Below are 22,016 nucleotides of genomic sequence, written 5' to 3' on the forward strand. Positions count from 1 at the left end.
GAGAAAGCATGGCCGTGTGGGTGAGGGGAAGAGAGAGACAGAGAATTCCAAACAAGCTCTACACTGTCAGCACGGAGGCCTACGTGGGGCTTGAATTCAGAAACCTCGAGATCATGATCTGAGCTGAAATCAAGAGTTGAACGCTCAACCGACTGAGCCACCCAGGTGCCCTAATATTTTTTTTTAAGTTTATTTATTTGAGAGAGAGAGAGAGCATGAGCAGGGAAGGGGCAGAGAGAGAGGGAGAGAGAATCCCGAGCAGGCTCTGTACGGTCAGCGTAGAGCCCGATGTGGGGCTGGAACCCATGAACTGTTGAGATCATAATCTGAGCCAAAGTCGGACGCTTAACCAACTGAGCCACCCAGGCGCCCCTGAAAGAATTGAATGTTTTTATACTAATACACTTAAAAAGTAGCAGGTATTGAAAACTTCTTAAGATAATGTAAACAATCAAGTTTGACCCCAAAACACGAATAGAGAAACAATCGTAAAATAAATGGAAATGATAGACAAAGATCAGTAAGCAAGAGGCAAGAGTCTATAATGTTTGACAGGTGAGTGCTACAAAATATTCGGATAACAAGTAACCAGAGACCTGGAGAAAGTGCTCCAGAGTGAAGGAAAATGTGGAAAGCTAGCCAACCCTCTTTATGAGCTTAGTAAAAGCCCTTAGTCAAAGCCCTATTGCACAAGGAAAGAATGAGAAGAAAGCCAAAGACCCATTACACTTATGAATATAGATGCAAAAACCATAATGAACATATTAGCAAATTGAATCCTACAGTTTATTAGTGGAGCAATGCATCTTGAGCCAGTAGGGTTGGTTCAGCAAAGAATATTTATCAGTGTGGTTAACTGTGGTAAATTAAATGAAGAAAAAGAAGCCATGATTTTCACAATAGATGCTACCCACCCCCACCTCCGTATTCATCCACCATATGAACACGTAGGAAATGGATCGAAGGGGGACCCCCTGAACTGATAAAGAATATATTGCAGGAAACTGTAGGAGCCACTGTTTTTAATGATAAAACAAAATTAAAGTCAAGTCACTGCTGCTCTTTCAAAAGAAATACAAACTGGAAGGGAAGGAACAAAACTGTTAGTATGTTCAGATGTTAGAATTGCTAAATTTGAAACACTAATGACTCATCTGATACACGATTAGAGTCAATACATTAGTGAGCGTGCTGATTGTAAGTTAAACATATAAAGTGATTTTTCTTACGCTAACAATAAATAATTAAAAATTACAGTAGGAAACAACGACCCCAATCATAGTAGCAGCAAAATCTGCCGTGTACCCTAATATGGACCTGTGGCCACCATGCCAGGAGCATAGCTACTCTCCTTTCTTGTTGACTTAAAAAACTCCCAATTCGGGGGTGCCTGGGTGGCTCAGTCGTTAAGCATCCGAGTCCTGATTTTGGCTCAGGTCACGATGTCATGGTTTGTGAGATCGAGCCCTACACCAGGCTCTGTGCTGACAGCGTGGAGCCTGCTTCGCATCCTCTCTTTTCCTCTCTCTCTGCCCCTCCCCTGCTTGTGCTCTCTCTTTCTCTCTCTCTCAAAATAAAAAAAAAAGAACAACTCTCAAATTCATTGGGGTTGGCAATTCACTCACATGAAAACATTTGGTCTCCCAGCATCCTTTGCAACTAGGGTTGGCCGGGTGATGAGGGTCACAGGCTCAAAGCAGCAGGCAGAATTCCTGTGACAGGGCATTCCTTCTTCCTGCTTGGAAAACAGGCATGATGCCGGGGGTGCAGCAGCCTTCTTGTGATCGCAGTGTGACAGCCCCCGGCTGGGGATGGTGGAAGAAAACACGGAAGATTCTCTGTTCCTTGGTGATCTCCTGGGGCTTCTTGGACATGGTGGGGGCGGGAGGCCACCCTCTCTGGCTGAGAGCAGCGAATCTCCACATTCCATGGATTTCCTTCCTGGGATCGTTTTTCTCACTCCTGCCGTTAGCTGAAGTGCGCTGGGGAGAACCCTTCCTCAGAATCACCTGGGTAGGAGACTGGTTAACTACGGACAGACCACCTGTCTTCCAGACCCACCGAATCGGAACCTCCTGGGAGGCTGGGGAGTCTGCATTTTGACTCCCCCTCTCCCATACTTTGCTTTAGATCCTGGGTGCATGGAGCTGAAGAAGTGGTTTCTCGATAAAGATGCTGCTCTAGACTCACTCAGGCCTGCCTGGGAGAGTTGCAGACGGATGGGTGTGTTAGCTTGGGATCCGTGACAAAATACCGACTGGACGGCTGCACGTCCAAAACCCGGGTTCCGGTGGATTCGGTTCCTGGCTCGCAGGCCTCCTCACTGTGTCCTCCCATGGCCCTTCCTCTGTGAGCGTGCGTGTGGGGAGAGAGAAGCAGCAAACAGCACAGTCTTCTCTCATAAGGACACTGATCCTGTCCGATCGGGCCCCGCCCTTATGACCTCATTTAACCTTAATTACTTCCTCAGAGGACCTCCGTCTCCAGGACAGCCACACTGGGGTTGGGGCTTCAACATATGAATCTGGGGGGGGGGGCACACGAACGTTTGGTCTGTGACAGCAGACCTGCTTGCCATCCTTATCAGTGCAGAAGGACAGGCAGGTGGCAGTGTTTTGGTCAGTTTGCCGTGATGCTGACGGGGACCCCAGAGTAGGTAGGTGGGTGGCACACGGTCCCTGACCGCCCAGGGCAGCCAGGGGCACAGTCCGTGATAACCCTCCGTATGGCACTCGGCACTGACGTTTTCGTCCGCGTTCTTACACATGATGCGTCTCGTGACTCGGGAAGGTCTCCTTGATGAGTAGACGGCGCCTGGCAGTTACTGAGGAAGAAACGGTCACAGCTTTTGCGCCTAGAGATGGAGGTGTTAGTCTCCCAGGGCTGTCGTGGCAGAGTACCCCAGGCTGGGTGGCGGGGCTCACCAAACAGAAAGCCGCACGGTTCCAGAGGCCGGAAGTCCCAGATCACGGTGCGGGCAGGGCCAGGGTCCTGCCGGGACTCCGGGGAGCATCCTTCCTCGCCTCGTCCAGCTTCTGGCAGCGGCCGGCCACGCTCGGCGTCGCTGGCTTACCGCGCCAACCTCTGCCTGCGTCGTCACTGGCCTTCGTGTCGTCTTCCCTCTGTGCGTATCCACGTGTGCGTCCCAAGTTCCCCTTAGGGACTCAGTCGCACCGGATCGGGGCCCACCCCAATGACCTCATTTTAACTTAATCACCCGTAAGGGCCTTATTTTCTTTCTTTCTTCCTTTTTATTTATTTGTTTATTTATTCAATTACTTTTAATGTTTATTTTTAATAGTTATTTATTTTAAATTTACATCCAGGTTAGTTAGCATACAAGTGCGATAATGTGTTCAGGAGTAGATTCTAGCGATTCATCCCCGTAACACCCAGTGCTCGTCCCAGCGGTGCCCTCCACTTGGCCCGTCCCCCCCCAACCACGACCCCTCCGGCAACCCTCAGCTGGTTCTCTGTGTTTAAGAGTCTCTTCTGTTTTGTACCCCCTCCGTGTTTTTATATTATTTTTGCTTCCCTTTTCTTATGTTCATCTGTTTTGTATCTTAAATTCCTCACGCGAGTGAAATCAGATGATATTTGTCTTTCTCTGACTGAAGGGACCGTATTTTTCAAATCAGGTCGCACTCACAGGTCCCCGGGGCTTAGGACTTGAACGCATTTATTTAAATTTTTAACACAAGAAGTGTTCATGTATTTATTTTGAGAGAGAGAGAGAGAGGGCAAGTGCACGCACACACACGTAAGCAGGGGAAGGGCAGAGAGAGAGAGGGAGACAGGATCCCAAGCAGGCTCCACGTTGACGGCACAGAGCCTGATGTGGGGCAGGTGCCATCTCACAAACAGTGAGATCACGACCTGAGCCGCAATCAAGAGCCGAATGCTTAACCAACTGAGCCACCCAGGCGCCCCGAACATATCTTGCTTAAAGGACGCAGTTCAGCCCACATCGGTATGGAGTCTTCAGATTAGAAACTGCTTCTGTGATTTCGAATGAATGGCGTCGGGTCCTTCCAGCCAGCATCGTGATGCTCAGCTGTCGCAGCTGCGGCCTGTCCCCTGGCGGGCTGAGAGCCTGGGGGTGGGGAGGACCACGTCCCACTGTCTTCCGCAGCCAGCTGCTGGCCCCGGGCTTGCACCCTGGGCTGCTCTCCATGGATCTGTTGGAGACTGAACAAATGGCACCAGGAGGCTGACTGCGATCCGCCCAAGGGACGAGCTGGAAGTCAGGCCCGAAATAAAAGAATGCCAGCTTGGGGCCCCCTTCTGTGATTCTGTAAGTGCCTGTCACGGATAATATATAAAAGTGAGGGAAGGTTGGGTTCATTTCTGGCTACTACTGAAAAACTCCCCCTGTTTACTGGCTGCGGGAGCCACGTTCATGATACATAATGGATTTTGGTTCAAAAGGAAATTGCCAATTTACCCTATAGGAACTCTGAAAGTTTTATTAAGAAACACTCCAAGCAAGTGTGGGCCCTCGGTGTGTGTGTTTGGGGGGGAGGTGGGCGGTGGAGAAGGGGATGCTGTGACAGGACAGAAATAGAGGAAGTTAGGTGGAGAGGGCAAACAAGCTGCCAGAGGGAAAATTCGGGAAGGCCTTGGCTCCCCCTTCATGCTGAGAGAAAGCAGGAAGCAGCAGCTCCTAGCCGGCCCGTCAATCAGAAGTTGGACACGTGGAAGGCTGTGTACTTAAAACTCATTTTACTTGACAGAAAATAAGATGCTGAGAGGCAGTCCCCGATCTGGCTGCTGGTTGTAGGTGAGGTCGCTGTGCTGCGGAAGCCCATCGATGCAGCCAGGCAGAGTTTCTGGCGGGGCGAAGGGGCTAGGAGCCATGCTGCCCTCCCTTGGGTACGGAGAACAGGTGTGCTCTAAGGCGAGGCTCCTCCGAGCCTTTCCACAAGTCTTAATGGAACCTTCTGTGGACAGTGCACTGAGCCGAGGGATGGGGATTTGGTGCTGGATAAGACACAGCCCGTAGCATTAATGCTTTCAGTCTTGGCAAGAAGCTGTTGGAGTTCACAGCCCATTAAAAGCAGAGCAGAGGGATGTGATGGAGAGACTCTGGTGCAGAGCGGAGGGCAGGCCCAGGAAGGCTTCCTGGGAGAGGGGACGTCTCCAGCGAGTTCGCAGAAACTGGGGAAGGGAAGGGTTTACCAGCATCAGAACGGTGCATCCGGAGTGTCAAAATGGCAGACGTGGAGTCTGGATTGTGTCTGCGCCTCCTCTCGCTGCAATCATTCTGGATAGGAGACTCCGCTCCACTTTACCGCTGATATAGATACTTCTTTCATGACGGCGTTTGAGGATTAAGTGAAAAGTCCTACAGATATGCTGGGTGAAAGGAGCCAGTCACAAAAACTCACATTTTCTGTGACACTCTGGTGTTTGTCAGGGTTCTCCAGGCGGACGGAACCAGTGTGAGTGGGTGTGTGTTGTGGGTGTGTGTGCGTGGGTGTAGGAGAGAGTGTGTGTGTATCTGAAAATTTATTTATTGTGAGGATTTTGTGCGCGTGGTGGTGGAATCTCGGCAAGTCCAAAATCGGCATGGTGGGCTTGAGATCTGGGAAGGAGTTGCAGTTCACGTCCAAAGGCCATCTTCCCAGGGAAGGTTTTTCTTGCTCAGGGGAGATCAGTCTTTTTTCCATTAAGGCCTTTAACTGGTTGGATGGGGCCCACCCACATTATGGAGGGCAATCTGCTTTACTCAAACTCTACTGGGTTAAAAGTTACTCCCTCCTAAAAACTACCTTCACAGAAACATCTAGAATAACATCTGGGTACCATGGCCTGGCCAAGTCGACACCTAAAATCGACTATCCGAACCATGCGTACGAAATGTCCAGAATTGGCAGATTTCAACTGGTTGCCATGGGCTGGGGCGCGAGGGGATGGTGAGTGGCTGCTGATAGGGTACAGGTTCCTCTTGGGGAAATGAAACCGTTACACGTTTACGTGTAACATTTCTGCAAGTAAAGTAAAAACCATGGACTTGTACACCGTGAATGATGAACTTCATGGTATGTACATTATATCTCTAATAAAGTTGTTTTTTGTAAAATCATGTTATAGTTGGAAAGAGCAGCCCAGGCTTCCAGAAGGGGCCTGCCGCTCACAGCCGGGCCTGCTACTCTCCTGTAGAGCATACACAATCTCACAGAACCCCAGCCTCAGACAGGGGTCCTCTGAGGCTGTGAAAACATGAGACTCAGCAAGTCCCTTCATAATTTTGTCTAAGCACAGATAAAAACATGACCACTGTGCCACCCACCCCTTCAGCCAAGATGAGTGACTGCTGTTTTACCAGTTACAACTTTAATTTTTTTTTAACGTTTATTTATTATTTTGAGAGAGAGAGAGCGCGCGAGCAGAGGGCAGGCAGAGAGAGAGGGAGACACAGAATCCGAAGCAGGCTCCAGGCTCCGAGCTGTCAGCACAGAGCCCGATGCGGGGCTCCAATTCACGAACCATGAGATCATGACCTGGGCCGAAGTCGGACACTTAACCGACTGAGCCACCCAGGCGCCCCACCAATGACAACTTTAATTGGCGGTCCTCCCCCAGATAAGATGGATGGAGATGCCCGATCATAGACTTGCCCCTCTTTCCGACAGCATCTGATCTAGAGCGAACCCCTCCTTTGCATCCTCATGCAAATCACCACATCAAAGTCCAAGTCCGGCAGTGGGTTCTTGCTAGCACCCTCTCTCTGAAGTCCCTTCCCCCTCCCGAATTCCCCACGGAGTGTGGTCTCCCTTAGCACGATGAGTAATAATTACAACTTGTTCAGCTGCAGATGGCTTTTGGCTGGAGGGCAGTGACATTGTAGCACACAAAATACATGAACATGAAAATAAAAAATGAACTAAAGAGAAAATATGAAGTATTTAAAAATAGCTTCTGTATTTATGAATGATCCTGAAATTGTCTGTACCTTTCTTTCTGCCCTTATTAAAATGCATGAAGAAATTTTAATAATAGGGGCACCTGGGTGGCCCAGTCGGTTGAGCGTCCGACTTCAGCTCAGGTCATGATCTTGCTCATGAGTTAGAGCCCCATAACGGGCTCTGTGCTGACAGCTCAGAGCCTGGAACCTGCTTCAGATTCTGTGTCTCCCTCTCTCTCTGCCCCTGCCCCTGCCCCACTCACACTCTGTCTCTCCCTCAAAATAAACATTAACAAATTGAAAAAAAATTAATAATAGGAATATGATCAAACACGCTTTGTTAACAAATCTTGTTTAATCTGTTGTGATTTAGTGATCTGATGACTCAGTTCTAAGTGTAGCTTATTTTCATATGGGTTTTAATGCCATCTTAGCTGAGGGTAGTGCCTCACAAATATATATAGGTCCATACGGTTGTGTCTACTGGACCATGAAACTCAGTTGTTGGTTTTTTTTCGAAATTTTTCTTTTATTGAACTTTGTCTATCTAATCTGCTAGTAAAATTTTTTTAAAATAGAAAATGAAAAACAATTACAGTAAAAAGGGAAAAAGTTATGGATTCGTACTAGAAGAATTCCATTAATACAGCACGAAGAAAAAGAGAAAACACACCAGTGGCTTTTGCAGTTTCAAATACTAACATCGAAGTTTTTGTTTTTAAGCCTTAACTTCTGCAAATGTGTCAGTGACTTTTTCAAAATTTGATCTCGGCCTATTTGTACTTATTTATTTATTTATTTCAAAGATTTTGTTTTTAAGTAATCTCTACACCCACCGTGGGGCTCGAACTCCCCATCTCGAGATCAAGAGTTGCACGCTTCCCCGGCTGAGCCAGCCAGGCACCCCGGCATATTTGTATTTAATACACAGTAAAGCCAGCTTTGTTAATCTATCTTCATTTGTTCTTGAAGACTGCCTTTTTATCACTTAATCATATGAAGAAGGAAAAGTCATGTTTGAGATGTTAATGGATAAGTTTGGCAAAGATTCATAAAAATCCCATTTTACACTAACTTTCAGAAATTGGGTTCGTGACTTTGATGAAACTCATTTTCCAAATCCCACCCACCAGTTATGCAATTTAAAACATATGGAATCCAAATCCACTGGAAATACTCATTTGGAGTCTTTTAAACGGATTAGAAAATTCTGTTTTAAGTGTGCAGTTATGAGAATTTAATAGAGGACATGTCTTGTTTTGGGCAGCGAAGTCATGTAGTACTGAAAACATTTCCGTGTGTCTGTGTTCAGAAGCTCTCTGTATTAACATTACTCTCTTGCAAACTCATATTAAATGTTACTTTTACTTTGAAGGGACAGATGGAGTGTCTGTGTTTTCACAAGTATTTGTACGATAGAAGAATACTTACCAGTTGTCTTAAAAAAAAAAAAAGTCAAGCTGATTTGGAGACCTTATGGTTTTGGTGCACGTGCAGTGTAACTAACCTCTTTCTACTTGACAGCGGTTGGAAGCACCTTGCCTTCTTTACTCATAAATCTCTGCGAGGTGACAGAATTATTCGTGGTCTCTCATTTCATTACCTATTGTGCTATTTAAAGGAATATAATCTGCACACCTCTGTAATGGGCAAAGGTTCACCAGACGCTGAACACGAACCCTCACATGGGGGCGCCACCAAGACCTCCCCGCGTGGCCCAGATGACCCTGGTGATTGGTTGTCACACGGACCTGGTGGGTGGCCTCAAGCAACTCACTCATTTCCTGGCCTCAGTTCTGTAAAATGAGGACAGTCACAGCCCCGGTGGCTCAGGGGCTGCTGACTGGATGAAATGGAGCTGGCGAGGAGAAAACCCATCAAGTAAGCACATCCTGAATGTTGGTTTTCGTGGTTCTTTAGAGGCGAGAGAATGGAGTGGAGACAGTGCAGCGAGCAGGGGGGGCCCAGGGGAGGTGCGGCTAATATTGGGCTGGGTGATGGAGTTCCTTTTGCTTCCTGGTGGTGTGGCGTTTGACTCGGTCCTCGAGGTGGGACCCTTTAGTGGGTGGGAATCGAGAGGTGCCTTCCTGGTGGGGAGTCACAGCAGAAGAAGGAATCCAAGTGGAGAGTGTAGGCTGCCCTGGGGCAGCAGGGGGGGCAGTCTTGATCGGGGTGGTGGGGGGCTGGGGGGCTGGGGGCGTGGATGGGGCTGTGGTCTCCCAGCAGAGGCTGAGATCAGCTAGGAGTCATAGTCCCTCTGTGGGAGTCTGTCTCCCACAGTATTCCTGGGCCTCATGCATTCTGGTAGGTTGGGTTCAACTCGTCTGGGCCCACAGGTGGGGGTGAGGGGATTGCTCTGCCCGTTCCTCCTTCCCTTGCATCTGCCCTTTGCCTGTGCCCTTGCATTGGTTTGATTTGTCTGTAAGGGCTTGGTTGCTTAGAAAGGGATGCTGAATAATGATCTTTGAATTATTAATGATTTCAGCATTTTGTAATTAAAATGCTCATTTTCTCCATGAATTTTAAGCGCACATATATCACAAATACAGACAGAATCTATTTTAATGAATAACATTAAAACACTCAGTTCCAAGTAATGAGGTTATTTCCACATCTTGGCTGATAGTCCATATTTGATTCATTCATTTATTTATCCATTCACTCACTAAATATTTTTGCCCCCCCTCCATGGGCAAAGTATTAATACAGCTTTGCAAATGTGGCTTCCATAAATTACGATGAAACAAATTCTCTATGCCCGAGTAGCACCCAATCCATCTTCTGGAAGATATTTTTTGGCTAGGTATTTCATGATAAGACCTAGCTTGGAGCACACCTGTTTGCTGCGAAATAGGGCTGACTATTTAGGACAATATTCCGGTGTGAAAGAGGAAGTTTCCCAGGGCATGGCCAGGAGGGTCAGAGGGAACAATACGTTACTTTGTGTAAATCAAGTCACGTGACTTTAAGGCTTCCCAGAGCCTGAGACGAATGGCGGAGAGGAGACCAGAAATGTGAGGAAGTCTTAGGGCAGATGATATTTTCCACAGATGGGCCCCCACAACATCTCCCACTGCCCAGGCTCTTGCATCAAGAGGTGAATCTATGTTCCTCCGCTGGGCTCTGGGTGGCCTTTGTGATCGCTTCAAAGCTGCTATAAACATCCAGGTTGAGGTCTTTGTGGGGACAGAAGTTTTCTGTTCCTTGGGGTAGATAAATGCCAAGGTGTGTGGTCGCTAGATCTCACGGTAGAAATATGTTTACTCTTAGAAGAAGCCGCCCAGCTGTCTTTCAAAACGCTGCACCATGTTGCATTCCCACCGGCAGTGAATGAGCGTTCCTGTTGCTCCACACCCTCACCAGCATTTGGTGTCGTCTGTTCCCGACTGGTGCCATTCTGATAGTTGTGCACCGGAAAATGTGTTTTACTACTTAGTTTGCAGGGGTTTGTTAATGGCAGTGGTGACCGGAGATGGCAAGTGGGAAAGCTGATGGAGGGCGTGTTAGGGAGCAGGGCAGCCTTGTAGGCAGCTAGAGCCGAGCCCCACGTGGGTTCTCTGGGAGGCTGTGTGTCGGAACCCCTTGGAAGGATGACGCTGGGCATGTGTCTCCTGTTCCCATTCCTGTTGGGGGGTATTGTGTTGGAATGTCCCCTGAGCAGCTCCTCCCCTTCCCTGTGCTCTGCGTGAGCTCTCCAGCAACCAGGGAGAAGCCTGGACACAGGGACATGCAGCTGGAGGCAGCAGCTGTGGCTTATGTGGGACCATCTCCTGGGTGGGCCATGTTGCTGGGGCAGGAACCATTGGCACTACTTACTGGGCTGCAGGAGCAGGTCTCAAGTCATTGCCTGTCCTTACCCACATGCATGATACAGGGCACAATATTTAAACTCTCTGTATTGGTTAGAGTCCCCAGGAGTAACAAATGGTGTCTTCTGTTAGGATAAATTGAGGTTTTGATTACAGGGGACTTGTTACAAAGTCATGGCAGGTTTCAGGGGAACCATGGCATAATTCAGGGACCAGGGCTTACAACAGAGGAACGATTGCCATTTGAGGATGAGGGAAGGAGATCTTATCGAGACCCAGAAGGAGGGATTACAGTTGCAGCAAGCCACCTTGAGAGGAACGATGACATTCTGTGGGACTTACCACAGAGGACACCAAGGGTGTCCTCGGTGAGGAACCAGAGAATAAACACCTTGAGTCACTCTCTCCTTCCTCCTTCTCCTGGGACTCTCATGGGCTGAACCCAACTGGAAGCCAGACTTCTCCAGGGACCTGATATAGAGTATAATCAGCCCAGCATCCTGGGGCACAGACCAGGGTGGAGAAGGGTGGAGACAGACCCAGAAGAGCAAATGGAAAGATCTGGCCCCAGCGTCCCTTCCTCTCCTTCTGGTTGAGGAGCCCACATGCCCAGGAGAGGGAAGGTATGAAGTCCCACCAGCTACTCTCATGCAAGGTGACGGTGATGTTGATTTGCTCATATTTCCATGTGAAACTTGCATCGTTAGCCAAGTCTGTGTGCTTCACATAAGGAAAATAGAAATGGGGCAGTCATTAAAAACTAGGACTGGAAACCCAGCTGCTACAATTCCCAACTTGGTGGCTGCTCAGGGAGCCTGGAGAGTCATCTTTTCCCACCACCCATTCTTTAGTTCCCTGTACTGGATGGATTCTTTACCTGGTGAGGTGACCACACCTTCGTTCTTACGGGATATGAGATCCTGGTGACTTTTCTGCGGTTTCATGCTGACCAGGAATGGGGGGCAAGGAAGAAAAGAGACGTATCCCAACGAATCCTCCAGGCTTCAAAGTCCTTTTTGAAACCCTCTCCTTTTCTACTGGACCCCTACTCTAGTGACTCATCAGCATGAAGAGGCCAAAATAGACTCCTAGGAGGTCTCAGCTTCCTGTTGATCCATGACTATTTTCTGCTTTGGTCATGGTTCTGCTCATGACCAAAAGTTACTGGCATGGGAACAGAACTTCTTGTGTGTTATCAGCTAGAATAATAAGAGGGGCCGCTCCCATCTCCACTCCTCATCTCCCTGGCCTGTGTTCCTGGCCATGGGGGAAGATCACACCATATGTGGATCACTGGTTCAGTCCTTAAACTTTAAGGCAGATATTGTACCCTATAACCTTATAGATGTTTGCTTCCAGCTGGTACCGTAATTGGGCTTTTAGCGCACCGTTCCATCATTCTGTCAAGCCAACTGCTTCTGGGCAATAGGCATGTGCTAAACTCAGAGGATTCTATAAGCATGAGACCACTGAATCACTTCCCTTATTGAAAATGTCCCTTAGTTGATGTTATGTGGATACCAGGGTGCTGGTTCAGGCATTCTGACATTCTGTAAATCCACTAATGGTGAAGCTGACAGAAGTCCTGAGGGCAGGGAAAAAAGAAAGTCACACATGGAAGATGCGTTACCCTGTGAGGACAAGACACTGTCCTCTCTGTAAAGGGAGGAGTCCAATGTCTTGAGCCTGCCACCAGGGAGCCAGTGGGTCCCCCTGGGAATGGTTCTGTAGGGAAATCTCAGTGTTGTCCTCTGCTGTTGAAGGTTGGGCACTAAGCAGTGGTGGTGGCCACATTTATCTTGGTGAGGGCAGCCATGCTATTGGGCTGTTGAGTCCATGTGTGGTATCTATCCTGGCCCCATGCCCAGGTCTTCCTGGCCACCTGTTACAGAGTGCCTCTTCCACTATGGCTGTCCTCTGGTGGGCATTTACATGGCACACAAATGAGTTTGCATCCTCAGAAGTCTGTCCACACAGCTTTCCCTGACCTCGTTACCATCAGGTTTTCAAGTTTGTTCTCTCAGAGCCCCTCACTAGCTGGCCACCTCATTGGACCCTGCTCCTCAGTCAGGGTATAGTTACATCTTCAACTATTTGTCCTTCTACATGAAAACCAGATGTATCCCCTGAGGTTCTATCTAGAGGGAGGTTTCTCATCCAGCATCTTTCAGAGCTGCTGCCCAGGTTAGCGGTCCTCTTCCTGGGTATACAGGTGACCATGCGATCCCACTCCAAGACTGGAAACCCAGCTGCTACAATTCCCAACTTGGTGGCTGCTCAGGGAGCCTGGAGAGTCATCTTTTCCCACCACCCATTCTTTAGTTCCCTGTACTGGATGGATTCTTCACTTGGTGAGGTGACCACACCTTCGTTCTTGTGGGATATGAGATCTTGGTGACTTTTCTGCGGTTTCATGCTGACCAGGAATGGGGGGCAAGGAAGAAAAGAGAGGTATCCCAACATAATCCTCCAGGCTTCAAAGTCCTTTTTGAAACCACCCCTCTCCTTTTCTACTGGACCCCTACTCTAGTGACTCATCGGCATGAAGAGGCCAAAATAGACTCCTAGGAGGTCTCCTAGGAGGTAGGATCATACTCTTTCCACCTTCCATAGTATGGGGTGACGGAGGGGATAAAGCGGTCAGAGCCAGCAACTTGGGGGTCTAAACCACCTCCTTTGCAGTCCTTATCTGTCCCACACCTGCTCACAACTGCTCTCCATGTACCATTTCCATTTTATAATGAAATGCTTTTGTGCACATTCAGTTGTGCGTCTTCATAATGGGCTGGTAGATGAGAAGCTACCCAGTTCTGTTCACGTTGTGCCTGTGTCTCGTGGTCAGGCTTCCTGTTTCTCCCAGGGCCAGGTCGGAAAGGAGATGCTTGCCCAGTGGAGATGGTTGCTGACGGAGGGAGGCAGCTCCTTACTCCTGTACCCCAAGTGTCTGTGCTGTGAATCCCCTGTTGGAGCCGCTCAGAGGCTTCACACACCATCCCTGTGCTGCAAACACTTCCAGTGTCATTGGGTCAAGTAGTCACAAGGTCCAAGGCCAGGGCAGTGCTCGCTGCTGTCTCAGTCCGCTGTGCAGCCCTTCCTTGCTGTAGGCAGTGTTCGTAGCCGGCACCTTCTGGGTTGACAGGATTGCTTTCTGGGTTATATGGCTAGAGAAGCATTTTAATGTGGTTTATCTTGCCTTCTAAGTCTGAGGTTTTTCATGGTGGGCAGTGTAAGGGCGACCACTTGCTTCTCATTGCAGAGGAAGTCTCCTGCCCATTGAAGTCCTAGAAACGTCCTTGATGCACTGGGCCCCTGAACTAGTGTGGGTTTGTCTCTCTCCTCTGGCACATGGGAACACTAAGGCTTGCAGTAGAATGAAGAGTACCAAGATAAAGGTGGGGGGCGTGCTGGAGTTGGAAAATTATCATCTTACACCCATTAAAGATTGGTTCAGGCAAAAGTCATCAATGGGTCCTAACCCAAGGGGAAAGCCTCCAAGAGCAAGGTATCTGTGTGGTCCTACAGTGCCGCCCTGCAGACTGGTTGTAATTACAAGGGGAAGAAGAATAACTACCCAAGGGAGAAAATGGCACCACCTTGACCAGGTGACAAAAAGCAACGTCACCACTGAGGAGATGTTGGGTGTCCTGGGCTTCCAGCTATGAAGCCCTGAGAAGGACAGAGCGTCGTTCCTGGAGTTTTCTGTCCTGGCTTGGCATAACCTGAATCTAACCACGAGGGCCCATGGAGCAAACCCAAAATGAGGAGGAGTCTATTAACAATAAATTATGTTTTTAAATAGTATGCCTTAGTCCATCTGTGCTGCTAAAAAAATACCATAAACTGAGTGGTTTTGTAAGTTTTGCATCAAAGTGAGCCATGCTGAGTCAATGGGATGCAGTACGGATATTGAAAGGACTTCTTTCTTTTGGCGCCTTTTATTTTAACCAAACTTTGGACTAAAACTCTTCCCTATAACGACATCTCCCTTTGGGCCAACTAGGAAGTCAACTCGTGGTTTTAAGTGGCGTGTCTGTATGTAGACTCACATTCCGCAGCTTCCCAGAACGCTTCAAGTGGCCTTTAATGCAGCTCATCCTAGAAGCTGTCCTGTGGGCATTTCTGTATCAAAATATTTTCTTTCAAATTGCAAATCCCAGTAGCTCAAAATCATCAGAATGCAATGGAGCAGGAGAAAATCTGATTTAATATCCATCTCTGCAAATTGAACACTTAGGTGAGGAAGGCAGGGGCTGAGGAATCCCTTCAGGATGGAGAAGGAACCTGGCCACCCCAGGCAGCTACTGATCCCTGGCCAACAGCAGGGTGGGGGGAGGTGTGGGGAGGGGGGGAGGAGGAGGAAACGTACAGCAAAGGCCGAGACGTCACTTGGGATTTTAGGGGAGCCCTCCTTGGGGGCTCTTACCGGCTTAGCAGACGAAGGTATGGAGAGCAGACTCCCCCTTCTGTCAATCCCAATTCCAAATCTGTTTTTTTCCCCACCCTTTACCTTCTTTCTCTTCTGTGCTGGGTTGAATAGTGTCCCCACCAGCGTCCTGCCCACCTGGAGCCTCAGAAGGTGACCTTTGGAAAGAGCGTTTGCAGATGTAATTAGTTGCAGTGAGGTCATGCTAGAGTAAGGTGGGCCCCAACCCGATGGCTGGTGTCCGTGTAAGAGGAGAAAACCGAGACTTGGACACGCAGGAGGGCTATGTGGCTAGGGAAGCAGAGGCTGGAGGGACGCATCTGTAAGTCAAGGACACTGAGGGTTGCTGGCACACCAGCAGATGCTAGAAGGGGCAAAGAAGGATTCTTTCCAGAGCCTCTGGTGGGGACACGATCCTGCTGACATCTTAGCTTTGGGTTTCTGGCCTCCAGGACTGTGAGAGAAGAAGCGGCAGTTGTCTTAAGCTACTCAGTTGGTAGCCAGTTGATTTGCAGCCCTAGAAAATCCTATGCCCTCTTGGAAGAAGAAGACGTCTAGCCATTTGGGGGCCATTTGAAGGACCAGAAACTTCTTTATCTTCTCGGGTGGCCCACGGTCTCTTGGCTTGGCCCCAGTTTGTACGCACAGGTGAGTTTGGTGTTTGAAGCTGTTGAACTGTCGGGCCGATTTCAGAGATGGTGGCTCATTATGTCTTTCTGTCATCTGAGGGCTCACTGGAGCTGAGTCTCCAATGGTCTATGAGTCACATGAGAGATGCGGTGGGGGTTCCCTGCCTTCAGGGCGAGGCAGGTCTGGATGTGCAGACATGAATGAAGTGCACGGAGGATGGGGTGTGGGAGTGAGCTGGGCATTCTCTGCGTTTGGAGGAGGGGAGATCACGAATTTCCGTCTTAGTATGAGTTGGCAGGATGGGTCAGGGGAGGGGGAAGCCTGCAGATGGGGGAAAGGAGAGATCCACTTGGCCAGCTTCTTCTCCTGGCTTCAGTGGCGGGACCAGCTCTGCGAGCTGCAGACAGCACCGCCCCCCAGACAGCCCCGGCCGGTGAGAGGCCGACGGGGCCAGGGCCTTGCAGCTCAGAGCCCCGAGTCCTAATTCGTGACCTGCCGCTTCACCAGGTCCTGATGACCTTTGTGTGCCTTCGTTTGCCACCCCAAAATACCAAATCACTCGCTGTGGTGTCCAGTTTCCAGCGGTACATAAACGATTGGAGAGCAGGTTGGAAATGTCAGTGGTTCAGAAATGGCGAACGGTAGTTCTCATGATCTCGTCAGTCTGGCCTTGGTTTATGCTGCCAAACCTCAGCAAACTCTCTCTGCTTTCCACTGGCCTCTGTCTGAATATTTGACCGTGAGTAGATTTTGCTGCCGGTTTTTGTTGTTGTTGTTGTTGTTGTTGTTGTTGTTGTTAAACACGCACTGGACGTCCTCTGTGTGGAAGCCAGCGTCCTGGTGTATTTTACCTCTGTATTTCCTTCCTGGCTCTTTCTTGGAGGACAGATTTCCTACATCTATTAGCCTCATGGAAGTGATTCGGAGTGTAGCAATGGCAACATGCACGTGCAATGTCATATTTTGCAGAAATCAAACTCTGCAAAGCTTCTGCAGTCAAGGGGAGGTATCGAGGTGTAGAGGAAGGGACTGGAGATCCGTAGGGCTGGGCTCTGCTTGTGTCTCACGTGTGATTGTTACCATTTGATGGATGTTATGCTCAGGGCCGGGTGCCTGGTTTAATTTTGTTATTTTTTTTATATAGTTCTTTTCTTTTCTTTTTTTCTTTTAAAAATTGACGTGAAATTCACATAACAGAATTAACCATTTTAAAGCGAACAATTCAGTGGCATTTAGGACATTCACAGTGCCGTTCAACCCTCACCTCCATATAGTTCCAAAACATTTTCAATCCCCAAAAGGAAAGCCTGACAGTAAGCTGTGGCTCTGTGGCCCCTCCTACCCGCCCCCCCCCCCCCCAGCATCCACCAGTCGGCTTTCCTTCTCTGTGGATTTACCTGTTCTAGAATTTCTTATGAGTGCAATCATAAAACCTTTCGGTTCAAGCTTCTTCCATGTAGCATGTTTTTGAGGTCCATCCATGTTGTAACAGGTAGCAGCACTCCATTCCTGTTTACGGCTGGATACTCTTCCTTCTATGGCGATGCCCCGTTCTGTTTATCCATTCACCTGCCGAAGGACATTTGAGCTTTGTTCACCTTGTGGCTATAGTGATGGCATTGCTGTGAATATGTGTGTACCTACATACATTTATTTTAGTACCGGTTTTCAACTTGGGGGGTATATACTTAGAAGTGGAATGGCTGGGTCATAGGATAATTTTATGGTTAACTTTTCCCTCAGTGGCTGCTGCACCATTTTATGTTCCCACCAGCAATATACAAGGTGCCTACTTTTTAAATTAAAAAAAAAAGCGGGGGGGATTGTGCCTGGGTGGCTCAGCCGGTTAAGCATCTGACTTCAGCTCAGGTCATGATCTCCCAGTTTGTGGGTTTGAGCCCCGCGTTGGGTGCTGTGCTGACAGCTGAGAGCCTGGAGCCTGCTTCGGATTCTGTGTCTCCCTCTCTCTCTGCCCTTCCCCCACCCAAGCTCTGTCTCTCTCTCTCTCTCTCTCTCTCTCTCTCTCAAAAATAAATAAACAAAATTTTTCTATGATTAGCATATAGTGTTATATTAGTTTCAAGTGTACAATCTAGTGATTCAACAATCTATACATTACCCAGCACACAACAGGATAAGTGTACTCTTAATCCCCTTTATCCGTCTCACCTCTCCCCCACCACCTCCCCTCTGGCGACCATCAGTTTGTTCTCTGTATTTAAGAGTCTGTTTTTTTGTTTCTCTGGGGGTTTTTTGTTTGTTTGTTTGTTTATTTGTTTTGTTTCTTAAATTCCACACATGAGTGAGATCATATGGTTTTTGTCTTTTCTGTCTGACTTTTTTCACTCTCTGGCTCCATCCATGTTGTTGCAAATGGCAAGATTTCATTCTTTGTTATAGCTGAGTAATATTGCATGGTACGTATATACCATATCTTCTTTATCCATTTGTCTATTCGTGGACACTTGGGTTGGTTCCATATTTTGGCTATTGTAAATAATGCTGCAATAAACATAATGGTGCATATATCTTTTCACATTAGTGTTTTTGCTTTCTTTGGGTAAGTACCCAGTAGTGGAATTATTGGGTCATATGGTGGTCTTATTTAAAAAAAAAATTTGTTTTAACGTTTATTCATTTTTGAGAGACAGAGAGACAGAGCATGAGCGGGGAAGTGGCAGAGAGAGGGAGACACAGAATCCAAGGCAGGCTCCAGGCTCTGAGCCGTCAGCACAGAGCCCGACGCGGGGCTCGAACTCACGAACTGCAAGGTCATGACGTGAGCTGAAGTCGGTCGCTCAACGGACTGAGCCACCCAGGCGTCCCATCGTGGTCTTATTTTTAATTTTTCGAGGAACCTCCATACTGCTTTGCACATGTAAATGCACCAGTTTACATTCTTACCCCCAGTGCATGGGGGTTCCGTTTTCTCTATATCCTCACCAGCACTTGTCATTTCTTGTCTTTTTGATTCTAGCCATTCTGACTAGCATGAGGTCATACATATCTTGTTGTGGTTTTGGTTTGCATTTTTTGATGATCAGTGACATTGAAAAGTGCTTTTTTTTTTTTTTAAAGTTTATTTATTTTGAGAGAGAGCGAGAGTGTGAGCGGGGGAGGAGCAGAAAGAGAGGGAAAGAGAGAGAATCCCAAGTGGGGTCTGCACTGTCCGTGCAGAGCCCGATGCGGGGCTCCATCCCATAAACCACGAGATCGTGAGCTGAGCCGCAGCCAAGAGTCCGATGCTCGACTGACTGAGCCGCCCAGGCACCCCAAGTAGTGCTCACTTCTGCTTAACTCTCAGGGTCATTGAAAGATCCCCCCGAGCGCATGCCCTCTTAAATGCGCTGCCCTGGTGCCCCATTGTCCTTGCTGTTGGTCAGGCCTGTTCTCTGCATTGAAGGGCCACTGTCAGCTGACTGAGGCAAGTCCCACGAAGGGAGAAGTTCTCTGTGGCTGGGGAGAAGGGTGTTTTAGGTTTCCAGGCAGGTGTCCAAGCACCTGCAGCATTTACTAAAAGACCCGGAGGCTCAGGCTGTCAGGGTGTATCAGCCGGGTTTCCTTGGGACAGGGAGGCCCACCTGAAGTGGACTCGGCTGGTACTTCTCACCTTGAACGTGCACCAGCCACCTGGGGGTCTTGCTAAAATGCAGCCTCTGGTCCCCTGGGTCTGGGGCCAGGCTGAGACTACATTTCTTTTTTTTTTTTTTTTTTTTTAATTTTTTTTTTTAATGTTTATTTATTTTGAGACAGAGAGAGACAGAGCATGAACGGGGGAGGGTCACAGAGAGAAGGAGACACAGAATCTGAAACAGGCTCCAGGCTCTGAGCTGTCAGCACAGAGCCCGACGCGGGGCTCGAACCCACGAACCGTGAGATCATGACCTGAGCCGAAGTCGGACGCTTAACCGACTGAGCCACCCAGGCGCCCCTGAGACTACATTTCTAATGAGGTCCCAGGAGGTGCTGCATCTCCGAAGACCACCCCCTGAGTAGCAAAGGCCTAGAAAACGAGAAAGAAATCATCGGCAGCCTCACTGGAAAGAGCAAAATGTCGCCAGACATGCAGCCGGACTGTCTCCGACTTTCTTTCTTCGCTCCTTTGCGAGCCCCCGACTCCATCTCTTGTCTTGATGTCATCACACCGCAAGGAGCCCCCTCCGACAGCTCGTGCCTCCCTCCTCACATGTCTGTCCCTCTGGGATCAGGCCCAGATTTGCCTGGAGGCATCGGGTCTGCCCATCCCGGGCTAAGTGCCCACCGTGGACCGGTCAGCACAGACAGGGGTGGGGTCCGTAGGCAAGGGACATGTGCCACTGGAAACCTGTGGTCAGGTCGCGGGGGACACGCTTCCAGAAGGAGGGAAGGACTTTCTCTGTGGAAGCAGGGCAGGATTGCTGGGAAGATGGTCTGTCGAATGGGGGGCAGGTCTGTCACTGCGGCCCTAGGCCCTTGACGAGCTAAGGCAGGAGAGTTTCATTAGCATACTTACTGCAAGGAGGAAAATAGGAAAACTGATTGCATATTGAGAATGTCTCAAGCTTTGACAATTTGCTTAACAGCATTTCTGTTTCCTATAAAATCGACACGGTAATTTCCTCACTTATATTACACTGTGGCAGTCAGTCCTTCATTACCTTTCTTTCTTTCTTTCTTCTTCTTTTTTTTTTTTTTATCATAGCATGTGCAGCAGATGAGAACATACGTGGGGTTAATGGAGGCAGCTGCCCATGGTCAGGGTGAGGGGTCTGGATACTCTGGGTCTGAGGACGTCCAGCCCCACGACCACCTTTAACCTATTTGCCAAATGCCACTGAGCCATGGCACCCGCTTCGGAAGCTGTCTTCGAGGGGACTGTTTCAGGGCAAAGTCATCATCTCCATGAAGACAGGCTGGGGCACCCGGGCGACTCAGTCAGTTGAGCGTCCATCTCTTGACTTCAGCTCAGGTCATGATCTCAGGGTCGTGGGATCAAGCCCCACATCAGGCTCTGCGCGGAGCTCGGCGCCTGCTTGAGATTTTCTCTCTCTCTCCCCCGCTGCCCCTCTCTCCTGCTCGTGCGCACGCGCTCTCTCACTCTAAAATAAAAAAAAAATAATAAAAAAGAAAATCTGCACCTTCGTGTCAGCCGGTATCTGTGTTAGCAAGGCAGTAATTCACACAGGCAGAGTCTTAAGGGAATAAATGATTCCCTCTTGCTCAAAGAGGTGTAATGGCTGTATACGACTCTAGATGCTGATCATTCATAGTCAACTTTACCCTGGACGTGGGGCCCAAACTCAAGACCCCCCCCGACGGAGCCAGCCAGGAACCCCCATGCTAATTTCTTAGATTTGTCATGGATCCAAACACAATGTACCCTATGGCTTTAATTTCCATTGAGTTCAGTTCATCCAAACAAGAGTCAACCCACAATGGAAAGTGCCTCCTTTTTGCTGCAGCCACTTACTACATCTAAATGGCTTATTAAATGAAGAATGTTGTCCAGGCTACACTCACCACAGATGACGAGACGATTCCTGTGGTTGGATGTAATATCTGTTCTTTGGTTTATAGATCCAGAACACCGCAGAGAGTTCCATGGGAGGCCTGGAGCTTGTATAATAAATCAGAACTAACTGGAAAAGGTTTCAAAGTGCCCCTTGCACTGTTATCTAGGCTACAGACAATACTTCTCTGGAAAGTGCACAATAGGTCTTAATAACTAACCCCTTTTGTTTTTAGTGGAGGTAGAGGTAGGAAGGGATGGGTGGCAAGATGCCAGCACCCCGTCGCCTCACTTGTACAAAATGAAATGCATTCCCATCACGGAGTGGGCTTTGGTCATTGTGAGTCCTGGGTAACAGCAGCTTATTGAGGAAGTGAGGGGATCAATGGAAAGTCGCTGAGTATCAAAACTACCATTCATCCTAAACCAAGGAGCAGGAATCATCATCAGCTGCTAGTTGGTAGAATCGAGGCCATGGGGTGGATGGAGTGAATAGTTAAATGGCAAAGACTGAGGGAGAGGCTACAGAGCTTGAAATCAAATAAAAGGCAAAATGAAAAAGAAGGAGGCAACTCCTTGCCCTCATCTCCTGAGATCCCCAGCGTTGGCAAGAGTATTTAGAACATGGTTGGGGCTCAAGAACTGTTTGCTGAATGAATCAATGAATGAACCCAAGCATCGCTCTGCACCCCTTGTCCAAATCCTGGGAAGACATCTTCCATAACAGAGGACAAAAATCTAACTGGTCCAATTCAAGAA

The 22,016-nt window shown here is 48.6% G+C and overlaps 1 protein-coding gene across 6 annotated transcripts in view; it reads left to right on the forward strand.

Moving 5' to 3' along the window:
• Positions 1-22,016, forward strand: part of ATPSCKMT (ATP synthase c subunit lysine N-methyltransferase) — a 249,847-nt gene that overhangs the window by 93,377 nt on the left and 134,454 nt on the right. The gene's annotated exons all lie outside the window — the stretch shown is intronic.

Source organism: Panthera tigris, chromosome A1 (assembly GCF_018350195.1).
Source record: "Panthera tigris isolate Pti1 chromosome A1, P.tigris_Pti1_mat1.1, whole genome shotgun sequence".
In the NCBI taxonomy this organism is placed as follows: domain Eukaryota; kingdom Metazoa; phylum Chordata; class Mammalia; order Carnivora; family Felidae; genus Panthera; species Panthera tigris.